The sequence below is a fragment of the Herpailurus yagouaroundi genome, unplaced genomic scaffold (genome assembly GCF_014898765.1).
Source record: "Herpailurus yagouaroundi ecotype Mexico unplaced genomic scaffold, PumYag 410, whole genome shotgun sequence".
Lineage (NCBI taxonomy): Eukaryota > Metazoa > Chordata > Mammalia > Carnivora > Felidae > Herpailurus > Herpailurus yagouaroundi.
The window spans coordinates 389,582-398,872 of NW_024412627.1; positions in this window are offsets into that span (position 1 = coordinate 389,582).

Sequence of the window (9,291 nt, forward strand, 5' to 3'; positions counted from 1 at the left end):
CAAAACAAGGAGAGAATGAGAAATTATCATAGTATTGGTTTGCAAACTCAGAGTTCCCCTGGAGCAAGGTGGGGGAGGGGGAATCTGAAACTGCCCCTTCTACCTGAAAGATGTGACAAAGAAGGAGACAGACCGCTCCAGATCGGTAGGGGGTGGTTTAAAGGTTTTAATGAGCCAGGAAACTCACGTAGGAAGCTTGTCTTGGGTAGTTGCAAGGTAAGTAGGTCTGCACACCTGCCCACCAGAATCTTAAAAGCTTACAGGGAGGTCTCCCAGGGGTTCAGTCGCGTGTACCCTTCAGATGGATGGGATTGCTCTTTCAAGGCTGCTTGCTTGCTTTCTTTCTTTCTTTCTTTCTTTCTTTCTTTCTTTCTTTTTCTTCTTTCTTTCTTTTTTTTCTTAAGGACCAACAGCTTTATTGAAAGATGCAGAGAGCAGAGCTCCCCTCCCCTCAAGGCCCTGGCGGAGTCAGCCTCAGGATCAGGACCCGCAGAACAAACATTCCGAGGACAGGGCAGGTGGTGGGTGAGGGGCCTCCAGCAGCTGGGGTCCAGCTCGGTTGGTCAACGGACAGTCACGTCCTCTCGATGACCCATCCCAACAGACAGACCAGAGGAGATTAAGAAGACGTGACAGTGAAACACAACACAACCGGATACTGGAACAGAAAAAAGGTATTCGTGGAAAACCCGGTGAAATACCAAGGAAGTGTGTGGTTTAGTTGATGGTATCGTGGCAGGGTTAATTTGTCAATTTTGACACATGGGCTGTGCGTTAGGGGAAGCTGGACAAAGAGCATAACAGAACTCTGTGCTATCTGGACAACCACCCGGGATTCTAAAATTATCTCAAAATAAAGGTTCTTTAAAAAGCCAGTTAGTTGCAAATACGTTCACCTGATGAATAGCAATGAAAGATCACTCCCTTCTCCGACACGAGTCCTGTTTTATGACGTCTCATGATAATGGAAGATGTATTTTGCACATTTCAGCATTCATGCACGTAGAAATATTTGTGTTTCAGACAGGTGAAGACGTACTCTGCTATAAAAATAACTTCACAACAAGAGATTTCTTTTCTTTTTACATGGAATGGCAGGAAAATACACTGGGTCAAACCTGCCACTTGGGAGGGAGATCAGATTATATAGGTACATTTATTTCTACTTGGCAATATTCCTACCTGGGAACTTCATTTTAGTTTAATATCGACAAGCCTGAGCTCCTTGGTTAGTTTATGAGCTTGTCAATTCAGCTTTCTTATCAGAATAGGGAAAGAATTTACATGACAGCACCTGAATAAACAAAGCACTTTTCTGGGCTAAGAAATTTACTTCAATCTTTCCCTTCAATTTAAATCCCCTTCCCTTCTCAAAGGGAGACTAGTTGTCTTGATGACATGTTTTCTTTTCCCAAGAAGAGGTTATCACTTTGCTTCCTTATGCCCACATAAAATTTGGAATTTAGTCATCAGGGGTGCCTGGGTGGCTCAGCCGGTTGAGTGTCCGATTTCGGCTCGGGTCACGATCTCACAGTTCGTGGATTCGAGCCCCGCGTCGGGCTCTGTGCTGACAGCTCAGAGCCTGGAGGCTGTTTTGGATTCTGTGTCTCCCTCTCTCTCTCTGCCCCCTCCCTGCTCCGTCTCTCTCTCCCGTGCGCTCTCAAAAATAAATAAACAGTAAACAATTTTTTTCTTACAGAGAAGACGACCAAAGCGTCGGGGAGCCTGACTGGCTCAGTTGGTAGAGCATGTGACTCTTGATCTCAGGGTAGCAAGTTCAAGCCCCCTCCTGGGCATAGAGTCCACTTTACAAAGTAAATATTAAGAAGAGGAAAGTGCTCTGTGAAGACAGATGCCTACAGACAGCGCAGTTTCAAATCCCTGGCCTCCAGAACTGTGACAGAAGGAATTCCTGTCTTGAGCCACACAGCTTGTGGTATTTTGTTATGGCTGCCCTAGGAAATTAACATAACACTCTGCGAAAAAGTTGTATGACGTTGTCTATGAAGGACTTGCTTCATGGATTTTATTGTAGTTCTGAACAGGATCTTCTTTTAAGATTATATTTTCTAGGGGCGCCTGGGTGGCGCAGTCGGTTAAGCGTCCGACTTCAGCCAGGTCACGATCTCGCGGTCCGTGAGTTCGAGCCCCGCGTCGGGCTCTGGGCGGATGGCTCAGAGCCTGGAGCCTGTTTCCGATTCTGTGTCTCCCTCTCTCTCTGCCCCTCCCCCGTTCATGCTCTGTCTCTCTCTGTCCGAAAAATAAATAAACGTTGAAAAAAAAATTAAAAAAAAAAAGATTATATTTTCTAGTTGTATCCTGATTGTCTTTAAGAATGAATTTACTTTTTGTATTCTACGGTTTATTCAGCAAGCTTGCCCAACTCTTTGGTTATAGATTCATACACACACACACACACACACACACACACACACACACACGGATGTATTTGCCAACAAACATATAGCTTGCAAATACTAATAGTTTGTTTCTTTCTTCCCAAATCTCATGTACTTTATTATTCTTTCTTGTCTTACTGCATTAACTGGGAACCCCAGGTTAATGATGAATAGAAGCCATGATGGAAGGCACACGTATCTTGCTCCTGTTTTCCAAGGGTTACTTCTCCTATTTTGTTATGTTTCACTGTAATGTTTGTTGGAGATTTTTGGCAGCAACCCTTTTCTCTTAGGGAAGTTACCTTCCGTTTAGTTTGTTAAATGTACTTAAAATGAATGACGTGGGTGAGATGTTGCACCTGCTAAAAATAACCCTCTTGCTTCACCTGGTGTTATCTAATTCTCCCTTTAGGATGGACTGAAATGCTACTTCCTCTGTGAAGGCATCCCTCGTTGTCTGCAGGCTAGCAAAGGGGCTCCAACAAAGGGCTCTAGAGCATTCTGTATTTTTTTTTCTTTCTTACTACTTGCCTCACTTGATTACACTTGCTTGTATAACTGTTTCTGCCTTCAAGAGGACAGGGATCTTGCTTTCTGCCTCACTACTATTTCCATATCTCATCCAGAGCATACTGGCTCCTTCCAAAGGACAACTGAAAGAACGAATGAAGTACAAAGAGAGCGGGGCAGCTGGGTGGCTCAGTCGTTGAGCATCCGACTTCGGCTCGGGTCCTGATCTCACGGTCCGTGGGTTGGAGCCCCGCATCAGGCTCTGTGCTGACAGCTCAGAGCCTGGAGCCTGCTTCGGATTCTGTGCCCCCCTCTCTCTCTCTGCCCCTCCCCTGCTCACGCTCTGTCTCTCTCTGTCTCTCAAAAATAAATGTTAAAGAAAAAATTAAAAAAAAAAAAAGAAAGAAAGAGAGCAAGAGACTTTATGGAATTGAACAAAGCAGAATCAGATGTCAACACACTTGCCCAGACAAAGATTTGAGCAGGGTTTCATGTCACTAAAATTACCAAAAGTGCCATAAGAGATGTAAAAGAAGATAGAATGAATGGAGATTCACTTCCTGTATTTCTGGACGGGAAAATACTAGCAGTGTGGGTTTATTATAGAACACTGGAGTCTCAGACTGTTGGGGAAGTAAGTAGTGCTAGGAAAATGAAGAAAAAAACAATTAAGTCAGAGCCTTGTGTATAGCAAAATAAATCCCAGATGGTTTAAGATGTAAAGGTAGAAAATAAAACCAAAAATGTACTAGAAGAAAATGTAGATGAACATTTACATAGTTTGGGGGGGGTCATCATTTTCTATCACAGGCAAAAAACTACAAAGGAAATATTTGGGAGTTTGAGTACGTAACAGTGAAACACGTACAGAATCAAAACCACGAAAAGCAAGTTACCGGTAAAGGCAAACTGGGGGACCCAGTAATTGGAAGGTATAGGACAGGGGAAAAAAAAAAATCTGGTGTCCTCAATACCTAAGAGGTTTTCATGACTCAGTAAGAAATAGCAACCTAGCAAAAGAGGACTGGCAAAAATAAAAATAAATGACCCCGTGAGCGTGTGCTCACCCTCAACAAGAACACGAGAGGGATAAAGGAGTGTCCCCAAATTGCAGACGTGTGGGTTTTTCTGGTGGATGTGGGAGAGACCGGACAGGGAAAGATGCCGGTGTGCCTATGCAATTCTTGCCAGGGGAGGGCGCTGGTGGGACGATTAGTTTTTCTTTTATCCTCTCAACTTTTTCTTTTTTTTTTCCTCCGTTGAAAAAAAATTTTTTTTGATGTTTGTTGGTGTTTGAGGGAGACAGAGAGAGACGGTGCAAGCGAGGAAGGGGCAGAGAGAGAGGGAGACACAGAATCCGAAGCAGGCTCCAAGCTCTGAGTTGTCCGCACAGAGCCAGACACGGGGCTTGAACCCACGAACCGTGAACCAGGCGATCATGACCTGAGCAGAAGCCCCACTCGGGCGCCCTGGAAAGTTTGGATATAAATAGAGAGAAGGAAAAAGAGTCGCTGAGGTAAGGGAATGAACGACTGGGTTGTGTAATAAGGGAAATCAATATTACACTACCACCTCAAAAGAAGCTCGGGGCAAGAGATGATGTTGTCTCTTGGTTCAATTACATCAGATGCCTGAAAGGGTGAAGCCGCCTCTCGGTTGAGGCCACTTCTGCTTTGGGAACCGGACGAGATGGAAAGGAAACCTGCGAATGGGAGCGCCCTCATCCTGGGAGACTTTTTCATACCATTTGATGATGGACTGGGTAGTTATTAGTGACTGAATGGTGCCGGTAATTTTGACCTTTATGATTGTTTTGCTATAAGGGGTCTCTGTTAAAAGACCAGGTGGGGCAGTGTGATATTGTGATCTATAATAAGAAATATATATTGGGGGCGCCTGGGTGTCTCAGTGGGTTGAGGGTTGGACTTGGGCTCAGGTCATGATCTCATGGTTCGTGGGTTCAAGGCCTGCCTGCTTCAGATCCTCTGTCTCCCTCTCTCTCTGCCCCTCCCCTGACCTGACCTCTCTCTCTCTCTCTCAAAAATAAATAAACATTAAAAAAATATATCTATATATCTGGTATTCAACCCCGGGACTGGCACAGAGCTCCTAAAACCATTGGAATTTCCTGTGGTAAGAGCAATAAAAGTCTCTTTTGTTGTGTTAATGAGTGACTTTGGGAAAGCCCTTAGGTAACCTAAGGATGGGGGCCTGGTTGCCAGGGGAACCAATCTTCTGAGGAAAGGGCTGGAACTTTCAGTAAACCACCCCCCACCCCTACCTCTTGGGAGGGGAGAGGGGCTGGAGGTTGGGTTGATCACCAATGGCCAATGAACTGCTCAATCATGACTAAGTCACGCAACCTCAGTAAACACCCAGAAGGCTTTGGAGAGCTTCCTTCCGGGATGGAGACCACGTGGAGGGGCCAGACATTGGCGCCCCCAGAGAGGGCATGGAAGCTTCTTACCCTTTCCCTACATGTTGCCCTACGCATCTCTCTGGCTGTTCCTGAATTGTATACTTTTATAATAAACTAGTAATCTAAGAAGTAAAATGTTTCTCTGAGTTCCGTGGGCTGCTCTGGTAAATTAACGGAGCCTGAAGAGGGGATCCTGGGAGCCTCTGACTTCTAGCCAGTAGGTCATAAGCAGAGGTAACAACCCCGACTTAAGACTGGCTTCTGCAGTGGGGACAGTCTTGTGGACTGAACGCTAAAGTTGTGGGACCTGTTAATATCTCTGCATACACAGTGTCACCACTGAGATGACTGTAGGGCCCCCAGCGGGTGTCCAACCGATGCTTGCCGATGTGGGACCCTCTCTCCAACCCCAACACACACCGGAACGGGGACTGCAGCGTTTTTTTACAAACCATGAACCACGTAGGTCTTAGCTCCGGTTACCATAACAAAATACCACAGAGGGTGGCTTCAACGAGAAATGCGCGTTTTCTCCCAGTTCCGGGGCCCGGAGGGCTCAGATGAGGGCGTGAACCGGTCAGGTGCTGGCTGTCCTCACACGGAAGGGCGTATGAAGACACAGGGATGACCCCTCAACTTCTTATGAGGCCACAGTCCTCTCTGACTAGGGTTCCGCCATTATGACCTCCCTTTAACCTTAATTACTTCCTGAAGACTCTATCTGTGGACACGGTCACATTGGGGGTTAGGGCTTCAACAGACGGATTTTGAGGAGGCACAGGCTCAGTCCTTAGCAATAGACAAACAGCACACAGATAGGAACAAAGGCTTGGCATTCGTCGTGATCATGTCCTTCCTGACATCACTCTCGTTCTTTTTCTGACTTCTTGAGTCGAACATGTAGCTCATTTGTTTTTCACTTTTTTTTTTCTTTTTGGAGAAGTATATTGGACATGCCGTCTTTCGTACAAGTATCGCTTAATTCCATTTGCCAGATTTTGCTGTTTCAGCTCCAAGCATTTCCTGATTTCCCAAGTGAGATCCTTTCTCACGCAAGGTTCCGTAAGGTCATGGCATTCTTACGTCTTAAATCTTTTGCTCTTTCCATAAGTATATAATTTCCCTCTTCGCTACCACATTGGTTTTGTCTGGAGCTTTACCTCCGGATTGCCACAGATACACTTTTTATGGACAGGTAAAAGACAAAACGGGGAAGTCTATTTGCTAGATAAGAGACCAGAGTTCTGTCTCTACTGTCGTGGCATCATTCGTTCACCCTGTGAAAGGGAGTTCTAATATTGGCTTACTGAAGTCATTTTGCTCAATAGCAGAGGAAATGAACGGTAGGTACGCTTTCATCAGTCGGATCGGCCAGGCTGTGCTGTATTTGCAACCAACCCGCAAAGTCTCAGGAGCTGAGCACAACCGAGTTTGTTTTTTGATCGTGCTACATGCCATCAGCGGCTGGAACTTTCTTAACCTTGTTCAGTGTGGAGGATCGAGTAGGTCGTGGATAAGAGGGGTTCCATCCATTGTCTCGTGCAACTGCCAGGCAGGAAAAACACATTGCCACTGGGGAATCTCCCACTGTCTGCCCAACGCTTCTGCCCAGAACATACCATTTCACTTCTGCTCAAGTTTCATTAGCTGGAGTCATACCTAACTTTAAGGGGCCAAGAAAATAGATCTTCCCTGTGTCAGCCACAGGAGAGCGGACAATATTCCAAAGCCAATTTTTGCTTCTTGTTGGTCTGTTGGTTTTCATTATGGGAGTTATCATACATCCTTCCAGTAAATTTCTTCGATTAAAAAAACCAAGCCAAGCTGAAGTTAGCCAGGGTTAGTTTGTGTTGCTTCAAAAAGAAAAAAAGCCACAGAAGGCATTGGACTTGGCATTGTATATGCTACTGAGCAGATTAGGAAAGTGAACTCTGCCTTACACTCCGGGCTGGTGTGAAGAAAGGGCACACACGTATTTTTCAAGGAAGAGGTTTAAAGAAATAGGGCATGGCAGGAGCCAATGTTTAGACGAAAATAACTATGGGTAGCCACCGCACGTCAGGCAAGGAGTCGGGTATTCATGCAGATGCTACCTAAGTTCATTTTTTTTTTAAATTTTTTTTTTCAACGTTTATTTATTTTTGGGACAGAGAGAGACAGAGCATGAACGGGGAAAGGGCAGAGAGAGAGGGAGACACAGAATCGGAAACAGGCTCCAGGCTCTGAGCCATCCGCCCAGAGCCCAACGCGGGGCTCGAACTCACGGACCGCGAGATCGTGACCTGGCTGAAGTCGGACGCTTAACCGACTGCGCCACCCAGGCGCCCCTAATTCTTTATAAAAACAATTTGAGGGGAGTCTTATTATCTGTGACTTATATACGCAGAAGCTGAGGCTCAGAGAGGAGGCATGACCTGTCCGAAAGCCACTTAAGCCAACAAAGGACAGCTTTGCTTTAACTCTATCACCTGAGCATACAGCGGTGAAACGGAACTGCGCAAGGTGTATGTTGGGAGGTAGGTACCCTTTGGTTTGGGGTGACTGGGAGTCACATGAAAGGTGGGAGGAGACCTTGAGTCCCAAGGGAAAGGGGTTGGAGCTTATTAATTAGGCAGTGAGAGGGAGGTTTTGAGCCATAGAGGGCATTAGCAGCAGAGCTATGATCGATTGACTCCTTATTGATCTGCTATGGATATCTGGACTGATTGGAAATGAGGCACCCTGGCGGCCTGGAGACCAGCTGGAGGAATGTTGTAAAAACTCTGAATGAGCATGGGTGTTGGCAGTGGAAACAGAAAATAAAATTTTTTTTTATCGACTCTCCAGACCCATCAGGAATTGCTGAATGAAGTCTGAGTTCTATGTAGGTGGCTCCTACTTTTCATTACAGGTTTCTCAGAAACTTGCTCCCAGAAAAAGCCTGGATCAGAAGCAGGAAAAAAATAGGCAACTGCCGAAATGAGAAGTCTACAGAACTCCTTCCCCCGCAATCACCTCTTTCCTATCAGTTATGGGGCCTGACCCTTCACCAATGCCCTTTATTCCATTGAGAGTCTCTTGCTCAAGTGTGACTATTTGGGGACAAGAGGCAGAAGGGACGCTGGCAGGTTTCCTCATTGGCAATGCCCAGGCAAGTAACAGAAAGGTGTGGGAAGGATCTGGGTGGCCTCTGTGAAGAACAGGGCACACGTTTTCCATACAGTGGGCTTCTCAGCTCAGGGCCCAAAGTTGCTGAGTCTCCTGTTTCAACAGAAACCTCACACCCAGATTTTTGAGGGTGGGAGCAAGCCCTCAAGTTAAACATATTGCAACCAGGGGCGTCTGGGTGGCTCAGTTGGTCAAGCGACCAACTCTTGATTTCGGCTCAGGTCATGATCTCACGGTTTCGTGAGTTTGAGCCCCACCTCGGGCTCTGTGCAGCCAGCTCAGAGCCTGTTCGGGGTTCTCTCTCTCTCTTTCTCTCTCTGCCCCATCCCCATGCACACTGTCTCTGTCTCTCTCAAAATAAATGAATAAAACTTTAAAAAATTTTAAAAATATTGCAGCCAGTTCACATTTCTTAATAGCACTGTGCTGGCCACATTCAGCTCTCAGTTTGTCACCTGGCGGGAGGGGGGGGGTGGATTAAATTTTCAAACCATTTGATCAAAACCTTTCCAAATTGGAAAGCGCATGTGTAGTAAAGCTACATACAGAGCAGGTTCACGTGGATGGTTGAGATAGCGCACTGAGAAACTGGGCTCTAGGCACGGAGAGCCAGAGCCCTGGGCCCAGGATGCGCTGGGCATCCTGGTACCTGGGCCTTGAAAGAGAGAGGGGCCAGGGCAGTGGCAATATTCCCTGCGATCCGGGCCTCCTGGCTGACCACCCAGAACTGGGTTTGGACCGGAAACAGGGTTGGGCAAAGCTAGTGTTTCTCCGGGCTCCAGTCGGCCCCTTCCCATTAACATTACAGTAATGCAG